This window comes from Setaria italica, unplaced genomic scaffold (assembly GCF_000263155.2).
Source record: "Setaria italica strain Yugu1 unplaced genomic scaffold, Setaria_italica_v2.0 scaffold_22, whole genome shotgun sequence".
In the NCBI taxonomy this organism is placed as follows: Eukaryota; Viridiplantae; Streptophyta; class Magnoliopsida; order Poales; family Poaceae; genus Setaria; species Setaria italica.
In genome coordinates this window covers 1-15,334 of record NW_014576743.1, presented here as the reverse complement: position 1 = coordinate 15,334, position 15,334 = coordinate 1, and the positions used below count along the sequence as shown (strand labels likewise).

At 48.0% G+C, this 15,334-nt stretch overlaps 1 pseudogene; it reads left to right on the top strand.

The window, feature by feature from the left end:
* The first annotated feature begins 267 nt into the window (after positions 1 to 267).
* On the top strand, positions 268 to 13,111 carry LOC101769225 (annotated as a pseudogene).
* Positions 13,112 to 15,334: the final 2,223 nt, after the last annotated feature.

Here is a 15,334-nt window from a genome sequence, read left to right as displayed (position 1 = left end):
CTCGCACCCCTTGGGTTCCTTTTATAGGGTGGAGGAGGAAGAGGCTGTTTACATTTATTCCATTGGTGGAGCTTAATATTACAACGGGATCCCTAAACTGTTACAACGAGATTCTTGGTCGCCACAAACGAGTCCCTAATCCTTACAATCAGGCCCTTAGCCCTATTTTTGGGCCTCTTTTACACACAGGGAGTTTATAGCCTTAGTCCACCTAAGATGTACCTCTAACAAGGCGCTAATTAAAACAAACCTAGAGCGCATTGCACCATGGGACTCGACGGTAGCACCAACCAGGCCTTGCTCGATGCGCAGCTCGAGCTATGGCACAGCACCTTCGCCTGTCCATGGCGCTCAAGTCCGCCCTGGACCTTCGCATCGCCGACGCCATCCACCACCACGGCGGCGGCGCCACCCTCCCGCAGATAGCCGCCAGGGTCACGCCCTACCCGTCCAAAACCCCCCACCTCCGCCGCCTCATGCGCGTGCTCGCCGCCACCGGCGTCCTCAGCGTCCAGCCGCACCCGCCAACCGGTAGCGGCGACGACGACGAGCCAATGTACACGCTCACGCCAATGTCCCGGCTCCTCGTCGGCTCGCGGAACCTTGTTCCGTGTTGGGTTACGAGGTAGGCTACACTAGCGCAAATCAAAATTTCTACCGCGTAAAACCAGGAAGAACTGCCGTATAAGGATCACGGGATTACCACTCGACGCACTACTGGTGCGGAAGATGTAGATATGCGTCGATGCAGTGAAGACGATCACGTAGTCGTACGTAGTCGATCAACGTAGTCATACGTAGTCGATCACGTCCAGCAGCTCCTCAGCAGCTCGTCCACGTGCAGCAAGATCGCCTCCGGTACCGCGGCTTGTCGTCGGCTCGTCGTCGGCTCGTCGTGGCTCGTCGGCGGCTCGTCCAAGTGCTGCAGGCGCAACACCTCCAAGGTATCCACACGTGCAGGGAGGAAGCGTCGCAAGCCGGACTGCTAGATCCGCGAGTTGCAACAGGCGAGGGCGTGGGAGGCGCGGCAGGTGTGTTTCGCCAAAAGGTGTAAACCCTAGGGCGCCCCCACCCCTCTATTTATAGAGGTTCCTGACGGGCCTCTGGATCCGAGGCCCATTAGCACTTCTAAACCTAATCCAACTCGGATCAGATCTGAATTGGGCTTCCAGCCCCTTAAGTGTGTGACTGTCACACCCGATTTTAAGGACAAAATCGAGTGCATTAAATACATGTGCGCCAGGATCAAGTTACACACATGTACGACAATAGTGAATAGCAAAGACAGTGCTAAATCGAGTAAAGAGAGTATTAACCATTATTACATGACCGAAAGTCTCACATAAACCACAAAGTCTAATTATTACGCAGCGGAACTCCAAAGACGATGACGACTCCACAGGCAGCTGACTGGAGAAACGTACGCCTAGAACTCCTCGAAGTCGGGGAAGTACTCCTCTTCCCAAATAGCTTGGTCTGAACAGCGGTTTTGCAAGGGTGAGTACACTTATGGTTGGTACTCAACAAGTCGTGGGGAAATAGTGTAGTGTAAGGCTAATTCAAGGTATGGCTAAGGCATAAATAGCAGTCGCTTTTAATTAAGTTGGTCAAGTTTTATTAGCAATTAACTAAGTATAAGTTTATACCACCCGAAATTAAACATGATCATAAAGTAAGCAACAAATGCATGAAATGATAACAAGTTAAGTCCATCTTCCGATAATATTATCATGTGAGGGTCCAGGCCGCTCTTAACCGTGAGCACGGCTGATCGATCAGTTTAACACTCTGCAGAGGTGGCACATCTTTACCCACAAGTCGTGTAAAAGTTCAAAAGAACTTTGGACCCAACCATGCGATGCTAGCTAGGCACCATACCACACTTCCGAGGTGTGATTGCATAGGGACGCTACGAGGCCTTTACAAAGATTCGCTAGCAATGTGGTAACCCGCTAAGGTTTCAGGTCGAAGCGAAACATAGCAGTCCCCTAGAGGGCATAGTGTCTTAGCCAAGCCCACTTCCCAAGAGAGCGAGTGCTATATCCCATCAACGCCTCCCCTCTTGCCCTTCCGGTAAGGTAACCCCAAGCTAGAGTTTCTAATTAATCAGCCAAGACCAGAGCCATTTAGTCTTGTGGTAGCACTGTTTTCCTGGGTGGTTCTCCATGTTCCGATTAACAAATAATGATCTTGTCTTAATGAAAGGTATAACAGAAGTAAAGCAAGATTAAGCATTGTGTTTAGTTAAACCCCCATATACCATGTAAGCACTAAGCATGAGCTACCCAACATAAAGTAAACCGGTTGGTCAAGGCAAAGGTAAATCAATCTAGGCGAACCTTAATTGGGACCCATCAATTTAATCTTAACATGCATAGCATAAATGTTAAGTACGAGAAAGTAAAGGTGTATAGGACAACAAGGTAGTGATCAAGGACACGACTTGCCTTCTTGGCCTTGCTCCTGCTGTTCGTACTCTTCGAAGGCTTGATCGGCAACCCCCTCGAACTGCGGGGCGTCTACACGCGTCACACGAGCACATGCAAGCAAACATGGGCAAAAAGTAAGAAAACAGTACACCAAACATAGTTAAACAGAGAAAACAAGCTTGAAAAGATGATCTACGCTTTAAAACGAACACGTGGATATAAAGAACGCGAAAAACGGAGTTAAGATGCAAAAGATATGATTAAAACAAGATCCAGGGACCTTTCTGTAAGAAAAACAAAACTTTTAGGGCCTATCCGCGAAAACCGAGGGCTTATACGTAATTATGCGTATAAACCGAGGGTTTGACGCGTAAAAACAACAAACCTGGACGGTGGGTTGATTTCTGGAAAGCTCAAGGGTTAAACCGAAAAAGGCGAGGGCAGATCTGTAAATATTTTCAACGCGATCTGGACCGCGGGTTGATTTGCGGAAAAGACAGGGGCTCAAGTGCAAAAGCGGCGCGGCGCGGCTCGGTTGACCGGTACGCGATCTTGATTGACTCGCGTCCGACCGTCGGATCGAGATCGGACGGCCACGGTCATCCACGACTCGCGACGGCGGCGGGGAAACAGAGCGGCGGCGGCGGCGAGCGGCGGCGGGTCGCCGGAGTTGGCCGAAACGGCGCTCCGGGGCACCATTTGAAGCGCGGGTTGCACCAGAAGAAAGAGGAGGGTGCGGCGATCCCGTTTTGGGGGTTCTCGTCGTCGGGAGCTCACCGGAGGCGGCGGGCGACGGCGAGGAAGAGGCGGCGGCGCTAGGAGCTCGGGCGGCTAGGGTTTCGGGTGCTGCGGCGCTGGCGTTTGGGCGGAGGAGACCGGGAGGAGGCGGCGGCTTTTATAGGGGCTTAGAGATAGAGCCCCGGGTTTGAATCCCCCGAAGGACTCGGAGCGGATGAGGGAGTCCCGGGCGGAGACGGCGGCGCGGCGGTTGCGGGAATCCGGCCGGAGGAAGGAGAAGGCGGGTGGCGGGCCGGCGCGTCTTCGTGGGCCGGCGCGGCGTTGGTGGGCCGCGAGGCGCGGGCGAGCGGCGGCCGGGGCGGCTACGCGGGCCGGCGCGCGCGCGTGGGCCGCGGCAGAAGAAGCGGCGAGCGGCGCTGGCGAGGCAGGCCGAGCGGAGGTGGAGCTGGGCCGCGGAGAAAAGGAGGAGGAGGCCGGCGGAGCTGTTGCGGGCCGGTAGTGATGGTGCGGCTGGGCCGAAGGAAGAAAAAGAAAGAGGAGGGAAGGAAGTTTCGGCCCAGGAGAAGAAGAAGGAGAAAGAAAAAGAAAGAGAAAAAGAAAAGGGTTTTGGAATTTGAATTCAAATTTGGAAATTCAAAATTCAAACTTTGATTCCAACTCAAGCAACCAAAAATTATGCTCCAGCATGAATGCACAAATAATTCCTATGATGATTTAATTGAATTAAGGAAAATGAAATTAAATGCCTAAAATTTAAATAACACCTTAATTTGAGCAAATTTTAATGAGTTTGAATTATTCAAAATTTTGGGTGTTACAGTGACCCTATGGGTTCGGATACGTATAGACATGGCTCGAGTACTCCTACTCGGCCCAATAGTCGGTAGCGGCCTCTAGCAAGACGTGCCAACTCCTATACGCACACGAAGATCATATCAGACGAACCATCACAACATAATATACATGCTATTCCCTTTGCCTCACGATATTTGGTCTAGCTACAAGTCGACCGCTCTTTCTCGATCCTGTGATCCGGAATCCCTTTGTAGGTTAACTCTTAACCGTACGTAGCATGGCCATGCATTTTCGGATCCGATCACTCGAGGGGCCCAGAGATATCACTCTCAATCAGAGAGGGGCAAATCCCATCTTGATTGACCTTGTCTCATAGCATGCTTCTTGACAAACCCGAAAGCTACCTTTATAACTACCCTGTTACGGCGTAGCGTTTGATAGCCCCTAAGTAGGTCGATCCACATCTAGAATACATGCGACAATCTCAGGTCTAAGGACAAAGCGTATATGTTGTTTAAAGAGAGAACTATTTCTTGTGTTGGGTCAGTCCTAGCACATGTCCCCACATGTGTCCACATTATTAGTTCAACATCTCCATGTCCATGACTTGTGAAACATAGTCATCAACTAATACATGTGCTAGTCTAATATTCATGTGTGTCCTCACATGAACTCCGACTAGGGACAACTTTAGAATAACCATACAAGTAAAGAGTTTCACATACAATTCACATAATTGCAAATCAATTCAAGTAGCCTTCAATGGATATTCAATGAACACAACATACAAATCATGGATACAAATGGAATATCATCATCTCTATGATTGCCTCTAGGGCATACCTCCAACAGTCTCCCACTTGCACTAGAGTCAATCTAGAAGGTACCTAATACCCATAGCTCTTACATGCGCATCATGCTTAGCCTGCGGGAGTGGTTTTGTCAACGGATCAGAAATGTTCAGATCCGTGTGTATTTTGCATATCTTGATCTCACCCCGGTTAACGAAGTCTCAAATGAGATGAAATCGCCGCATTACGTGTTTGTTCTTCTGGTGGTTCCTTGGCTCCTTTGCTTGCGCAATTGCCCCATTATTATCACAGTAGAGATTCAATGGGCTGGACGCATTCGGGAACACACCAAGCTCAATGAGGAAATTCCTTATCCAAACACCTTCCTTCGCGGCTTCCGAAGCCGCGATGTACTCGGCTTCTGTCGTAGAATCAGCCACCGTCTCCTGCTTGGAACTCTTCCAACTAACAGCACCACCATTCAGTGTGAACACAAATCCTGATTGTGACATTGAATCATCTCTGTCGGTTTGGAAACTAGCATCAGTGTAACCTGTTACAACGAGCTCCTCCTCACCTCCATAGACGAGGAACATATCTTTAGTCCTTCTCAAGTACTTAAGAATGTTTTTCACCGCTGTCCAGTGACTCTCACCTGGATCAGATTGGTGTCTGCTTGTCATACTTAGCGCATATGAAACATCTGGGTGAGTACTTATCATTGCATACATGATAGATCCAATAGCCGAGGCATATGGCACTCTACTCATGCGATCCCGCTCATCAGCAGTCGAAGGACACTGAGTCTTGCTGAGATGTATGCCATGTGACATAGGCAAGAACCCTTTCTTTGCCTCTTCCATGCTGAACCGCTTCAACACTTTGTCAATGTAAGTATCTTGGCTTAAACCTATAAGCCTTCTCGATCTATCTCTATAGATCTTAATGCCCAGAATATATGCCGCTTCCCCTAAGTCCTTCATCGAAAAACTATTTTTCAGTGAAGTCTTTACAGACTCAAGCATAGGAATGTTATTTCCAATCAGTAATATGTCATCCACATATAAGATTAGAAATACTACAGAGCTCCCACTAACCTTCTTGTAAACACAAGACTCTTCTTCGTTCTTGGTGAAGTCAAACCCTTTGACCACTTCATCAAAACGAATGTTCCAACTCCTATATGCTTGCTTCAATCCATAAATGGATCTCTGAAGCTTGCATACCTTTCCAGCATTTTTCGGATCAACAAAACCCTCGGGCTGTATCATATACACGTCCTCAGCTAGGTTTCCATTCAGGAAAGCTGTCTTGACATCCATCTGCCATATCTCATAATCGAAATATGCAGCTATAGCTAGAATAATCCGAATGGACTTAAGCATCACTACGGGCGAGAAGGTCTCGTCGTAGTCAACTCCTTGAACTTGTCGAAAACCTTTTGCGACAAGTCGTGCTTTATAGATGTGAACATTTCCATCCATGTCCTTTTTCTTCTTATAGATCCACTTGCACTCTATGGCTTTAACACCATCAGGCGGGTCAACCAAGTTCCAAACTTGATTGTCTCCCATGGACTCTATTTCGGATTGCATGGCACTCTGCCATTTTTCGGAGTCTGGGTCCATCATTGCTTCTACATATGTCGCAAGCTCATCATTGTCCAACAATAATATTTCCCGCATTTCGCGGAGCCTTGCCGACCTTCGTGGTTGTGGCGGTGCTTCTCTTGCCATGGGTATCTCAACTTGTTCTGCTACGTTAGCATCACTCATATATTCTTGCCCGATCGGCTCATCTTGAACTTCTTCAAGATGAACTATCTTTCCACTCTTTTCTCCTTTGAGAAACTCTTTCTCTAGGAAAACCCCGTTCCGAGCGACAAACACTTTGCCTTCTGATCGGTTGTAGAAAAAATATCCCAAAGTTTCCTTTGGATATCCCACGAAAATGCACTTATCCGACTTGGGTGTGATCTTGTCCGACTGAAGTCGCTTGACAAACACTTCACATCCCCAAATCTTTAGAAAAGACAAACTAGGAACCTTTCCAGTCCATATCTCATATGGTGTCTTAACTACGGATTTAGATGGTACCCTATTAAGTGTGAAAGCTGCTGTTTCTAGAGCGTATCCCCAAAATGACAATGGTAGGTCCGACTGGCTCATCATTGATCGAACCATGTCTAACAAAGTTCGATTACGTCGCTCGGACACACCGTTTCTCTGAGGTGTTCCAGGCGGCGTAAGTTGTGGAACAATTCCGCAACTCTTTAGATAATTGCTAAACTCGTGGCTCAAATACTCACCTCCACAATCAGATCGTAAGGCCTTAATTTTCTTGCCACGCTGATTTTCAACTTCATTCTGAAATTCCTTGAACTTTTCAAAGGTTTCAGACTTGTGCCTCATCAAGTAGACATAGCCATATCTAGTAAAATCATCAGTGAAAGTTATGAAGTATTGGAATCCTCCTCTAGCCGTCGTGCTCATTGGTCCGCATACATCACTATGTACGAGTTCCAACAAGTCTACTGCTCTCTCAGGAAATCCTGTGAAAGGCGTCTTGGTCATCTTGCCTAGCAAGCAAGCCTCACATGTCTCGTATGATTCAAAATCAAACGAAGTTAGAAGTCCATCAGAATGGAGCTTCTTCATGCGCTTTTCACTTATATGACCCAAACGACAATGCCACAAGTAGGTAGGACTCAAATCATTAGGCCGAGGCCTTTTAGCACTTACATTACAGACAGGTGAACCATCAAGATTTAAAACAAATAATCCATTCACAATGGGTGCAAAAGCCATAAACATATTATTCTTAGAGATCACACAACCATTGTTTTCACTCGCAAATGAATAACCATCCTTCATCAAGCATGAAGGAGATAAAATGTTTTGACTTAAACTAGGAACAAAATAACAATTATTCAACTCCATAATAAATCCTGACGGGAGGTGGAGTTGCATCGTCCCGACGGTCAAAGCAGCAACTCTTGCATTATTGCCCACGCGGAAATCAACTTCTCCTCTTTCCACGCTTCTACTTCTTATCATTCCCTGCATCGAATTGCAAATATGAGCAACCGATCCGGTATCAAATACCCAAGAATTAATAATTGTATCAGCGAGAAATATGTTGTCTATAACATTAACAACAAGCATACCTGAGGTAGAAGTACTCTTACTTCCGCCGTTCTTCAACGAAGCTAGGTACTGCTTGCAGTTTCTCTTCTAGTGACCAAGTTCATGACAGTAAAAGCACTCTTTATCTGGAGCAGGTCCAGCTTTAGCCTTGGGCGCTGGGTTTGGCTTGGACACTCCAGCTTGCCCTTCTTCTTCCAAGAATTGCCCTTCTTCTTAAAGGTAGGCTTGTTCTGTACAGCCATCACATGGCTGGTACTAGCGCTTTTCTTAATGTCTACCTCTGCTGTCTTGAGCATACCACACAGTTCATTCAGACCCTTCTCCGTCCCATGCATATGGTAGTTCGAGATGAAGTTCCCATAGCTAGGCGGAAGAGATGAAAGAATGAAGTCAGTGGCCAACTCTTTACCCATTGGGAAGCCCAGCTTCTCCAATCGCTGAGTGTAACCAACCATCTTGATTACATGTGGTCCTACTGCTGCGCCTTCTGCTAACTTGCACTCCAGAAAGGCTTTGGACACATTGAACCTTTCGATCCTAGCCTGTGTCTGGAACATGTCCTTGAGCGCCACGATCATATCGTGTGCCTCATGATTTGTTTTTAACTGCATCTGCAGCTCGGGTTCCATGAAAGCAAGCATAAGGCAGCTTACCTCAAGATTAGCATCAAATGCCTTCTTGTAAGCAGCCTTAACGGCAGCAGATGCATCATCAGCAGGTACTGGTGGTAGTGGGGTGTCTAGAACATCTTCCTTTTTCTCAGCCCTGAGAACAATTCTCAGGTTACGGATCCAATCCGAGTAGTTTGTTCCATTCAACTTGTCCTTCTCAAGGACCGAACGCAAAGCAAACGATGCGGTGGTGTTGCTAGGTGCCATTTAATCTACAACAAAAGTAATGCAAAATACACTAAGACAAACGTATCCATGATAGAGCAAATTACATTAAACAGAATCTACTCCCACTAAAATCAATATCCCTCTATTGAAACTTAGTGATTCAGGATCCACAACTAACAAGTCCACTAGTGAGCTTTAGCATCACCGCTAGCAAACGAGGTAGATCGGTAAGCAACTTTTGCTAATCATATCACATATGACTCCTATTGTTGGGTGACATCTCTATGTCTCGGCGCCCAACCTTTATGCCCCAAGGTCCTTAACCGTTAAGATAACCTTGTTAAGCAAACCAACCCTTATGCGTGTAAGTGTCCGACACAAACCCGTCTAGTCAAGGAAAACTAGTGGCACCCTAATTTCATAGACCCACCACTAATTGTACAAGACATGGGACGGTGCAAGTTTTAGTTGGGAGGGCACACTAACTTAAACTTTGTGAGGGATCGTTCTACTTCTAACATCACAGCATGCAGAAAGTAAAACATAAACAGAATAGCATTCACACAGTTGTGACAGAGTATGGCCCGTTTTCATATGGTGATCTCCATCTCCATAGAACATGTTCACCATGGTGATCTCCATCTCCATGTTCCATGTGCGCCATCCTCCTGGTGATGAGTCCTCCAAGAACTAGAGCATGCTATTACGCCTAATAGCTAGTAAAGAAGCTAGTAATGAAGATTACATAGTTGCTTGGATCATCACAGATTGGTACGCAGACCATTAAATACAATAAAGTGACAACACATATGGCTCCTGCCGTGTTGCCGTACGCGCGACACGCATGTCACGAATGAGTTACACACATGCATCACATACACAAGGGGGCCATACTGATCACAAGATACATACATACATCCTGCAAAACAGAGTTAGGCGTCCTAACGTTCCAAACTTCGGAGGCCCGAAACTCCATCTTCCAAGCTGAATTTGGGAAATCTAATTTCGCCGAAAACGGCAAAGCGGTTGAATTTCATGTGTAACTTTTTCTGTAGATCAATTTTCATATAAAAATCGCCCCGATCCGAGATCGTACCGAAAAGTTACGGTTGATTTACCGAAGCATACGCATACGGCAAAATCCCGACCCCGGCAGTAGATCCCATCTACTATTGCACATCTAATGCTCCTGGCGTATGACCCTGGATTTCGATTCGACCAATCATATTGATCTTCGCTCACTGCAACTGGATTTACGTGTATCACTTAACTCCGATGGCGGAAACCGACCGGTAGGAGTATGTCGTTACACTACCATTGTAGCAAGGGCACGAAATCAGGACATAGATCAAACAGAAAACTCGCATATCTCCACATGCTCACATCCCGAATCCAAAACTAAGCAGCTACGGCTCTTGATACCAATGTTGGGTTACGAGGTAGGCTACACTAGTGCAAATCAAAATTTCTACCGCGTAAAACCAGGAAGAGCTGCCGTATAAGGATCACGGGATTACCACTTGACGCACTACTGGTGCGGAAGATGTAGATATGCGTCGATGCAGTGAAGACGATCACGTAGTCGTACGTAGTCGATCAACGTAGTCGTACGTAGTCGATCACGTCCAGCAGCTCCTCAGCAGCTCATCCACGTGCAGCAAGATCGCCTCCGGTACCGCGGCTCGTCGTCGGCTCGTCGTCGGCTCGTCGTGGCTCGTCGGCAGCTCGTCCAAGTGCTGCTGGCGCAACACCTCCAAGGTATCCACACGTGCAGGGAGGAAGCGTCGCAAGCCGGACTGCTAGATCCGCGAGTTGCAACAGGCGAGGGCGTGGGAGGCGCGGCAAGTGTGTTTCGCCAAAAGGTGTAAACCCTAGGGCGCCCCCACCCCTCTATTTATAGAGGTTCCTGACGGGCCTCTGGATCCGAGGCCCATTAGCACTTCTAAACCTAATCCAACTCGGATCAGATCCGAATTGGGCTTCCAGCCCCTTAAGTGTGTGACCCTATGGGTTCGGATACATATAGACATGGCCCGAGTACTCCTACTCGGCCCAATAGTCGGTAGCGGCCTCTAGCAAGACGTGCCAACTCCTATACGCACACGAAGATCATATCAGACGAACCATCACAACATAATATACATGCTATTCCCTTTGCCTCACGATATTTGGTCTAACTACAAGCCGACCGCTCTTTCTCGATCCTGTGATCCGGAATCCCTTTGTAGGTTAACTCTTAACCGTACGTAGCATGGCCATGTATTTTCGGATCCGATCACTCGAGGGGCCCAGAGATATCACTCTCAATCAGAGAGGGGCAAATCCCATCTTGATTGACCATGTCTCATAGCATGCTTCTTGACAAACCCGAAAGCTACCTTTATAACTACCCTGTTACGGCGTAGCGTTTGATAGCCCCTAAGTAGGTCGATCCACATCTAGAATACATGCGACAATCTCAGGTCTAAGGACAAAGCGTATATGTTGTTTAAAGAGAGAACTACTTCTCGTGTTGGGTCAGTCCTAGCACATGTCCCCACATGTGTCCACATTATTAGTTCAACATCTCCATGTCCATGACTTGTGAAACATAGTCATCAACTAATACATGTGCTAGTCTAATATTCATGTGTGTCCTCACATGAACTCCAACTAGGGACAACTTTAGAATAACCATACAAGTAAAGAGTTTTCACATACAATTCACATAATTGCAAATCAATTCAAGTAGCCTTCAATGGATATTCAATGAACACAACATACAAATCATGGATACAAATGGAATATCATCATCTCTATGATTGCCTCTAGGGCATACCTCCAACATTCCGGTCACCGCTCTGGTCCTCCACCCAACCATGGTCACCCCCTTCTTCGATCTCGGCAAATGGCTGCAGCGCGAGGAGCTGCCGGACCCGGGCATCTTCAAGAAGGCGCACGGCGAGGCCTTGTGGGAGCGAACCAGCCGTGACGCGGCCTTCGACGCGCTCATCAATGACGGGATGGTCTCGGACAGCCACTTCATCATGGACATCGCCATCGAGGAGTGCGCAGGTGCCTTTCGAGGGATCGGATACTTCGTTGACGTCGGCGGGGCTCGGCGCGGCGGCGCAGGCCATCTCGAGGGTGTTCCCGGATGTGAAGTGTAGTGTGTTGGATTTCGACCACGTCGTCGCCAAGGCTCCCAGTGGCACTAAAGTGCGCTATGTAGGTGGTGACATGTTTGAGAGCATCCCACCGGCAGATGCAATGTTCTTCAAGGTAGGTCGTCATCATCTGCTGTAGTCTCTTGTTAATGCTGCTCTGGATACGTTTGCACTGTTTTGTTACACCAACCTTGAGGTTGTTGGACTCTTTTGATCCAAGCACGAATGTCACATTGTGACCTCTCACCAAGAGTGACGACGTGGCTTCGATATAACTCGGCGGCTGGGGGAACGGAAGTCATGGTTTTAGTTTTTAGATATCACACTGCTGAAGTTAAATGAAATGTCATCTGCAGACTATATGTTTTATTTGGATCTAAATAGTTGAGTGGAAGTTCCTGAAAAAAAAAAGAAACATTGAGGGGTGCACATATTTTCTTCTGGAGAGAATCCAAACCTTTGGGTATGGACATTGTAGGATACGGAGGAACAAAAACCAACTAGTAAGTAACATACTGATAGATAATGTAATAGATTGACTGCTACATTTCCAGTAACATATTGAGAAAGTGTTGAAAATCACAAATTCACAATCCATGAAAAAAAACTACATTTCAAGACAACTAGCATCATTTTCATCTCCAAAAGCAATTAAATTTTAAAAGCAAGTAGTTTGACTACACATATTTCTAAAGCTAACCTCTGTTTATTATTTTCAAAAGAAATAATTTGCTTTTAGATAAATGTGCGCTCAATGTGGAACGTTCTATATTTTAGTAATTAATGAGGACAAGAACATATGAAAATTAACATAAATTTACCAAAATATATTATACCTAACCCAAAGGACCGATTCAACATTTGATCAACGTTTAAAAAGTTAATATCAGTTTTGTTGTCCCTCTCAAATTCTCAATGTTTTTATGCAGTGGGTTTTGCATGACTGGGGGACGAGGAGTGTGTCATGATACTGAAGAATTGCAGAAAAGCTATTCCTCCAAGAGAAAAGGGGGGAAGGTGATAATCATGGATATCGTGATCGGAGCAGGACCATCGGACCCCAGGTACAAAGAAATGCAAGCCTTGTTCGACATCTATATGATGGTCGTCAATCGCAAGGAACGAAGTGAACAAGAGTGGAAGAAGATATTCTTCGAAGCAGGATTCAGTGACTACAAAATAACACCGGTTCTGGGCGTCCGCTCGATCATCGAGGTGTGCCCATGAACGGACGCTTGGTACGTACTTGCAGGTGGTTTAGCTGGTATGATCCTTGTGCGGCTTTGTAATCCCAAATATGTCTGCTGGCTTATCGTAGTGCCCGCTGAATGTGCGAGTGTTTTCTGCTTTTTGAATGTGTGCATTAGTTTATGCTTTCTGAAGATACCGGGTACTCACATGCCATGGTTTTCAGGCCATTTTCACAACTTCGGACCATCCCCACGTTTTCGACCCCGGCTGTCGGCGTGTCCGTATTCGAGCTCACGTGACCTATAGCACACGTATTCTTAGCCCAAAACAGATCCGGCAGCCATTTTCACAACTTCGGACCATCCCCACGTTTTCAACCCCGGTTGTCGGCGTGTCCGTATTCGGGCTCACGTGACCTATAGCACACGTATTCTTGGCCCAAAACGGGTCCGGCGGCCATTTTCACAATTTCGGACCATCCCCACGTTTTCAACCCCTTTTGTCGGCGTGTCCGTATTCGGGCTCACGTGACCTATAGCACACGTATTCTTGGCCCAAAACGGGTCCGGCGGCCATTTTCACAACTTCGGACCATCCCCACATTTTCGACCCCGGTTGTTGGCGTGTCCGTATTCGGGCTCACGTGACCTATATCACACGTATTCTGGGGCCAAAACGGGTCTAGCGGCCATTTTCACAACTTTGGACCATCCCCACGATTTCGACCCCGATTGTCGGCGTGTCCGTATTCGGGCTCACGTGACCTATAGCACACGTATTCTTGGCTCAAAGCGGGTCCGGCGGCCATTTTCACAACTTCGGACCATCCCCACCTTTTCAACCCCGGTTGTCGGCGTGTCCGTATTCGGGCTCACGTGACCTATAGCACACGTATTCTTGGCCCAAAACGGGTCCGGCGGCCATTTTCACAACTTCGGACCATCCCCACGTTTTCAACCCCGGTTGTCGGCGTGTCCGTATTCGGGCTCACGTGACCTATAGCACACGTATTCTTGGCCCAAAACGGGTCCGGAGGCCATTTTCACGGCTTCGGACGATCACCCACGTTTTCGACCTCGGTTGTCGGCGTGTCCGTATTCGGGCTCACGTGACTTATAGCACACGTATTCTTGGCCCAAAATGGGTCCGGCGGCCATTTTCACAACTTCGGACCATCCCCATGTTTTCAACCCCGGTGTCGGCGTGTCCGTACTCGGGCTCACGTGACCTATAGCACACGTAATCTTGACCCAAAACGGGTTCGGAGGCCATTTTCACGACTTCGGACGATCACCCACTTTTTCGACCCCGGTTGTCGACGTGTCCGTATTCGGGCTCACATGACCTATAGCACACGTATTCTTGGCCCAAAACGGGTCCGGCGGCCATTTTCCCAACTTTGGACCATCCCCACGTTTTCAACCCCGGTTGTCGGCGTGTCCGTATTCGGGCTCACGTGACCTATAGCACACGTATTCTTGGCCAAAAACGGGTCCGGCGGCAATTTTCACAACTTCGGACCATCCCCACATTTTCAACCCCGGTTGTCGGCGTGTCCGTATTCGGGCTCACGTGACCTATAGCACACGTATTCTTGGCCCAAAATGGGTCCGGCGGCCATTTTCACAACTTCGGACCATCCCCACGTTTTCAACCCCGGTTGTCCGCGTGTCCATATTCGGGCTCACGTGACCTATAGCACACGTATTCTTGGCCCAAAACGGGTTCGGAGGCCATTTTCACGGCTTCGGACGATCACCCACGTTTTCGACCCCGGTTGTCGGCGTGTCCGTATTCGGGCTCACGTGACCTATATCACACGTATTCTTGGCCCAAAACGGGTCCGGAGGCCATTTTCACGGCTTCGGACGATCACCCACGTTTTCGACCTCGGTTGTCGGCGTGTCCGTATTCGGGCTCACGTGACTTATAGCACACGTATTCTTGGCCCAAAATGGGTCCGGCGGCTATTTTCACAACTTCGGACCATCCCCACGTTTTCAACCCCGGTTGTCAGCGTGTCCGTACTCGGGCTCACGTGACCTATAGCACACGTATTCTTGGCCCCAAACGGGTTCGGAGGCCATTTTCACGGCTTCGGACAATCACCCACGTTTTCGACCCCGGTTGTCGACGTGTCCGTATTCGGGCTCACATGACCTATAGCACACGTATTCTTGGCCCAAAACGGGTCCGGCGGCCATTTTCACAACTTCGAACCATCCCCATGTTTTCAACCCCGGTGTCGGCGTGTCCGTA